Below are 6,975 nucleotides of genomic sequence, written 5' to 3'. Positions count from 1 at the left end.
AGCACATTTGCGGGAAAAATATTTCTTTACTTTTACTAATATCTAATGGAAATTTACTAAGTCCTTCAATTAGACTACAAACAACACTAGATTTAGTAATAGCTGCTAACATGTCACCATTAGAAATTCAGTGTTTTTATATTTGATTAAGATTTCAGCAGATATTTTGCACTCATTTTTTTTGCTCACCACTAATTCAAAATCACAGTAGCTACAGATTTATTACTAGGTCTTGTCATTTAATGAGTTAACAATAAATAATTTTAATGAGTTAAAATCAGATTTTTATTTTGTTTTTATTTTATTTTATTAAAGTATAATGGATTCTAATTAACTAATACAATATTATATTAGTTTCAGGTGCACAGCACAGTGATTTGATGTCCATATATTATGAAATGATCAACATAGTAAGTCTGGTTACCATTTGTCACCATGCAAAGATAATACAATGCTAGTGACTTTATTCCCCATGGTTACGTTATATTCCCAAGGCCTGTTCACGTTATAACTGTGAGTTTGTACCTCTTGATCCCTCCATCCATTTCCCACCTGGAAACAGCTCTGGAAACTGCCTGTCTGTTATCTGTATCTATGTCAGCTTGAATTTGGGGCTTTTTGTTTGTTTACTGTGTTTTTTAGATTCCACATATGAGTAAGATTGTATGATATTTATCTTCCTCTGACTTACTTCACTTAGCATCATACCCTCAAAGTCCATCCATATTGTCACAAATAGAGAGATTTTGTTCTTTTTTATGGCTAAGTAGTATTCCATTTTGTGTGTAGGGGAGAGTGTGTGTATACACATGCACATATACATATACCACATTTTCTTTATGCATTCATCATATCAATGGACACTCCAGCTGCTTTCGTACCTTGGCTATTGTCAATAATGCTGCAATGAACACAGGGGTGCATATATCTTTTCAAATTAATATTTTCATTGTCTTTAAAATATATCAGAAGTGGAATTGCTGGTTGTATGGTAGTTCTCTTTCATTTTTTAGGAATCTTCATACTGTTTCCCACAGTGGCTGTACTAATTTACAGCCCCCTAACAATGTGTGAAGTTTCCCGTTTCTCCACATCCTTGCCAAGACATTGTTTCTTTTCTTTCTTTTTTCTTTTTCTTTGCTAACAGTCATTCTGACAGGTATGGGGTGATATCTCCTTGAGATTTTGATTTGCATTTCCCTGATGATTAGTGATGTTGAGCATCTTTTCATGTGCCTTTTAGCTGTCTGTCTCTAAAATTTTACATATTTTATAACTATTTTATTATATTGTTTTTCTTTATAATTTTATAACTTTTATTCATGAACTTATAAAAAGTATTCTGAGAAGGTGTTCTGGTTAGCTTCTGCTAGGTGACAAATTATCCTAAAATTTATCAACTCAAAATAACCATTTATTTTCTCACAATTTTATGGATCAGGAATTTGAGAAGGGTCCAGGTAAGCAGTTGTCATATGCGCTCTCTCATGTCATTGTAATTTACTATTGGCTAGGGCTGCATTCACCAGAAAGCTCAACAGTGCTAGACATCCAAAATGGCTGGGAGTTCACATGGGACTGCCTATCCATCAACCTCATCTTGTGACGCGAGCTTCTCACATCATAATGGATGAGTTCTGAGAGGGAGCATCTCTAAAGGTAGTATTCAGGAAGAGAGTGTTCCAAGAGATCAAGACAGAAGAAACGAGACTTGTGACTCACTTCACATGTCACTCAGCATCACCTCTATCCTTTCTCTGGGTTACCATGAACAAGTAAGACCAACCTCATTTCTAGGGAAGGCAAAATATTTCCTTGGTCTCGTTGGAAGAAGTGTCAAAAATTATGGTCATCTTTCATCGGCTGCAGAAGGATTTCACAGGCTTCACGAGATTGTCAAAGATGTTCATGGTATAAAAAGCATTAAGAACACCTGCTCTAGAGCACATGCTTAAGTAAAGAGTGTATTCAATAAAAGAAATGGGTGTTCCTAATTAATATTAACTTGAGAGGGTATCGAAGGTAGCCAGTAGCCAGCAGCCAATCTATACTGAGCCATTACGTATAGCTTTTCCAAGTTGTATTGCTCCACTATCTGTTAGGAAAAAAAAAAAAAAAAAGAGAGAGAGAGAGAGAAAAGAAAACATTCTACTTAACCTTGTCAAAAAATGACAGAACTGAGCTTTGCCCCCAAACCAGAAGAGCAAGCAAACAGTTTCGTAATGGTGAAAGCATCTTGCTTTTGGGGAGGTAAGACTTGTCGTTCTCTGTTGAATATAATTAAAGGAGATGGGAAAGAAACGTGAAGAGGCCCTGTATCTCTGCTCAAACATGCTGCAGTGATGGATCAAAGAGATGGGAACTGACACTTTCCATCTCCGGGATACCCAGAGTAGAAACACAGTCAGTAAGACAGCCTGCTCACTGATGTGCAAGGCCTCTTCGCCTACGAGAGGGAGAAAGACGAAACCTGACAGCACTCCCCTCTCTAACTCTTCACCTCTTTCTACTGCTAGTTGGAGCTGGAAGAAGCCTTCGAGTGAGAAAGAGTTGAAGTTTGTACCTACGGGATAGTTGGATGGGATTTTTATCCAGGTCTTTAGCCAAGGACCTTAGCAGCTTCACTTATAGTGTCTAAAGATGGCTAGGAGAGTCACTAGCGTGAGAGAGAAGCAGAACTCTTCAGGTTGGGAGATTTACAGTTGTCGGAATCTGATGTATCTTACTGTTTCATTTAGGAGACATCTCCTTAATGGATCACTGTCCATGGGGGAGGTTTAGGGAGACACGTGGCTCAGGAGGCTTACATGTGCTCTGGGGATATTGAGTACTGTAGCTTCTCCAACTATAACTGCAAGCCCCTTAAAGGCAAAGACAGTTCTGCATCCCCAGTATCTATCAGCGTCTGGTAGACAGTATGCCTTAAATGAGTGATTGATAAAGGAATTAATTATAGTTGAATGAAATAATAACCTAGAGTGTAAACTAGCTAGCTGATCTATAAAGTCCTAAATTATCTGGCCTCTGACTAGTTGTCCAATCACTCATTATTCCTCCTTCCTCCCTTGTTCACCAAACTAAACAAAAAACAAAAAAACACCAAAATATGTATATGTCTTAGCATGTTTGCCCAGGCTGCTCCAGCTCCCAGGAGGTGAAAAAGACTCATTTCCAATAGGTGGTTAGAGAAACTTCTCGGAGAAGGCAATACTGGAGCAGAGATCCAAAGGACAAGATCCCATGAAGACCTAGAAGTCGGGATGGGGAGCATAACTCAGAGCAAAGGAGCGTATAAAGGCAATGCACCAGGAGTGAGTTGATCGTTACTTTCTATTTAACAGCAAGGCAGCTGTGTGGCAGAAGGACAGTGAATGCAGTGGCAGAGCAGTACAAGATGAGGTCGCAGATGAGAGTAAGGCAGGGGCCAGATCACTTAGAACCTGCAGGCCTGGGGGGAGCTTGGATTGTGCCAGACGGGAAATGGGCAGTCATTCAATTGTATTAAGCAGGAGCGGGCATTATCTGATTGTCTTCCAAGAAGAGAATCCCTTGCAGGAAGACAAGTGTGGGTGCAGGTGACGCATTAGAAGGTGATTTCAACAGTTCACGTGAAATATCAGTTCAGATCAGGGTGACAGCAGTGAAGCGGGAGAGAAGTGGAGAGATTTAGTGCATATTTTAGAATCAGAGTCAACAAGATTGTCTAGTGGGCTGAAGGAATAAAATGTAAATGATTAATTAATGAGAAAGATATTCACATTTACTGGTAAACAAAAGGAAACGCAGATAAATAATACAACACTGAAATGTCATTTTTTTCCTCCTATCAAATTGGCAGGTACTTTAAAAAATGGTACACTCCTGAAACTGCATGAGTTTTGAAAATCAACCTAATTGTCCAACAATCAAGGATCAGTTAAATACATTATAGGGCATGCATATGTTTAAATGCTCCATGCCCATTAAAAATGATGTTGTGGAAGAACACTTAATGACATGGAAAACGTTCACAGAAAGTTTTATCTTTTCAACAACCAGCTGTCAGGGTCCATGCTTCTTGTTAAGTACCAAACGGATTTGTAGTGATGGAAATGTTAATATCTTTAAAATGTGTTGTAGAATTTCCCTAGAAGTGGGGATACTTTTTTAAAGAAACATGCCTGGCAAATTTCTTGGGGTGAAAGCAAGGCTGTGAAGGCATGTACCATCGAGATGCAAGGTTAACAGAAGAGGTAGCTATACTCCTCTGTAGTAGAAACAGAAATGTTCAGAAAGATAAACTCCTTGGGCCAGTGGTCTTTGGTGTGGAGTTTGAAAAAAGATGGTCGTATCATTTTTGGTCTGCCGCAATGCAGGATGAACCAGACTCCCCAAGTTCAGGATGGTAAGGCAGATCATAAACTCAGTAAGGATATACTAATGGTCATGAAAACAAAGCTCTCCCTTATCTCATACTCCATCCTCCTTAGAATTTGCAGGAAACCCGGAGAAGACTTTCAGTTTCCATAGTATAAGGGCATGGTGTTTTGAACCAATTTTTCAAAAGGCAAAGAGATCTCAACTCAATTGTCAAAAAACAGTATCCCAGGTTATAAAATTTAAGTATATTCTAAGGATAAAGACTTAGAATGTAATCAACACAGAAGGAAAGGTCTTTAAAGAGCATGCAATGCAATCTTGTTAGTAAGAGAGAAACTGAGGTTCCCGTAAAGATGTAACACAAAAAGTTCCAATAGATGTGTGTCCACAGGTTAATTCTAATCATGAAAGGTACAAAAGCTGGCACTAAATGCAAATTAAAGTTGATCCCAATGTGAAATGGGTTGTCTGACACTCAGTGCTCTGACTCGTCACTGCTGATCGACAGTCAAAAACTTATTACTCACTCCCCACGTGTGGATGACTTTTGCAGACTCATGGAAAGAGCCACAGAATTTGTTTTCAATTTGTCGTTTTCCATCTCCATATTGCCTGTGGTTCCAGGCAGCCCTTAAAAGAAAGCCCGTGGCTCAGCTAACATTTCATTTTGGAGATACCATCACATGCTGGTACCCTGCCATCACTGAAAGATTAATATCAACACTGGCTGTCATTTCTAGTTAGCATGCTTGAGGAAGGCGGCTGGGCGCGAGGAAACTCTCTGGACCAGCACTGCTTTGGAAGGCAAAGGCATGGCTCAGTTATCTCTGAGTCTGGTGAATTTGTACAAAGCCCTCAAAGTCACAAGTCTTCGTTTCTCCATCTGAAAATGGGAACCATAAACTTGTTCACATTGTGAATATTTGATAAGCAATGAAAGAGGGAAAGACCCTTGTGAACTTTAAATATCTATTCAAATATAAGGGAAGAAGGGTGTTCTTAAACCTACAGGGGTTTGTCCTTTAAACTACTAGTCTTTGCCATGAAAACTCCTTTCTCTCTCACTTAAGCCTCAACCACGTTAGAAGGCAGGTATCACACTTCTTCTCTCTTTATCTCTCTAGCAGTTTTATGAAGACAGGGTAGATGTGTATACTGCATGTTCATATCTTCCGCGTGACCGAAATAGGACTCCATAAATGTTACTATCGTTAGAATGGTTATTACCACTGTTTCTAGAAATCATTTATTACTAGTATATAATTATATAATATTAATAATTTTACTATTTCCACTATTAGTATTTATCAGGATCTTATGCATGAACGTATCAGATGCCGGGCTTAGCATTTTCATCACAGTTAGGTATGATTATCCCCTTTATTTACATGAAGAACCTGGGACTCTAAAAAGAGAGAAAGCTAGTTTTACCAAGTCAAAGTGACAGGATCAGGATTTAGATCCAATTCTGTCTGACTTAAAAACTGGTGCTTTCAGTAGCCTCCCTGCACTGCCCCCTTTGGGAGGGTCTGGGTAGAATATTTGACCATCTTTACCTGATGATATGAGCTTGGTCCAAATTTACCCATCAGGAAGTCTTATTAAAATCCTATTTTCTCTACTACACAGAGTGATGTCTGCCTCGAGATACCCCCGAATCACTCTTGCTTTCTCTCTGCACTCTCCAAGGTGATTCCCAGGCCACCACTATCCCCCTAAGTCCTATCTGATGTTCACTATTGAAGAAGAGATGCAAAACCAAACGTATTCCTTCTGCTAGAAAGACGATCATTGTAAATCACAATTCTTTTTCATCTGTCAATAGCCCCCACCTCTGGCACAACTTCAAATACATCCACAAACAGAGCAATCCAGGGATATCTTGGTTGTTCCAGAGACATGGCTCTACTCCTGATCACTGGCTCTGAAGAGGACGGTCAGCACAGCAGAGCACATGCAGTGGCCTGGCGGAAGCTTCCTGATGCTCACACTGACTGCAGACAAAAGTGTGGCCCAGCATCAGCCTGACCAGCACGTCCTCACTGCCACTGAACACCCTCGGGGAGAAAAAAAGAATCTGATGTGCCCTTCAGATGCGCCCAGAAATCCTGGTGTGGAAAACAGCTCTCAGTGTTGCAGAAACCAGGAAAATGTTTCACCAAGAACACAGGGAAACTCATGAAAGAGAAAACCAGGCATAGGTATACAATTGTTTGGGAGAAATAATATTCTGAGCCTCATACTGGTATATGTGGTATAAAATAAAGCTACTTGACTATAGTGATTGCTTTTTCATGTACAAGGGCCTGTTGACTGTGTCAGTCAAAATTTCTTCATTTTGCTTAGATAAGAGGGGTAACTTTGTGTAGAAGCTAACAAGAGACAGAACCATAGACCTGCTCGCTCAACCATTAATTCATTGACTCATCGAGTCATCCATTCATGTATTCCTTCATTACACCACTCATTTCTAGAGAGAGATGGTGCAGTTTGCAATAGAAACTTACACTTAATAAAATCGGATTTCAAAAGGAAACAAATACAAGAGCCAGTAAATACAGAATATAGGTCCAGAAAACGTACACAATACTTGCTAAGTTTTTGACCAGGAGCTAG

General features: G+C 39.4%; 1 long non-coding RNA gene across 1 annotated transcript; it reads left to right on the top strand.

Moving 5' to 3' along the window:
- Positions 1–1,711: 1,711 nt before the first annotated feature.
- LOC140695892 (uncharacterized) lies at positions 1,712–6,639 on the top strand. The gene is made up of 2 exons (XR_012071730.1): positions 1,712–2,250; positions 6,185–6,639. It is a non-coding gene; the product is annotated as an uncharacterized lncRNA (long non-coding RNA).
- The last annotated feature ends 336 nt before the right edge of the window (positions 6,640–6,975 follow it).

This window comes from Vicugna pacos, chromosome 4, assembly GCF_048564905.1.
Source record: "Vicugna pacos chromosome 4, VicPac4, whole genome shotgun sequence".
Classification (NCBI taxonomy): Eukaryota; Metazoa; Chordata; class Mammalia; order Artiodactyla; family Camelidae; genus Vicugna; species Vicugna pacos.
This window is presented reverse-complemented; position numbering and strand designations above follow the sequence as displayed.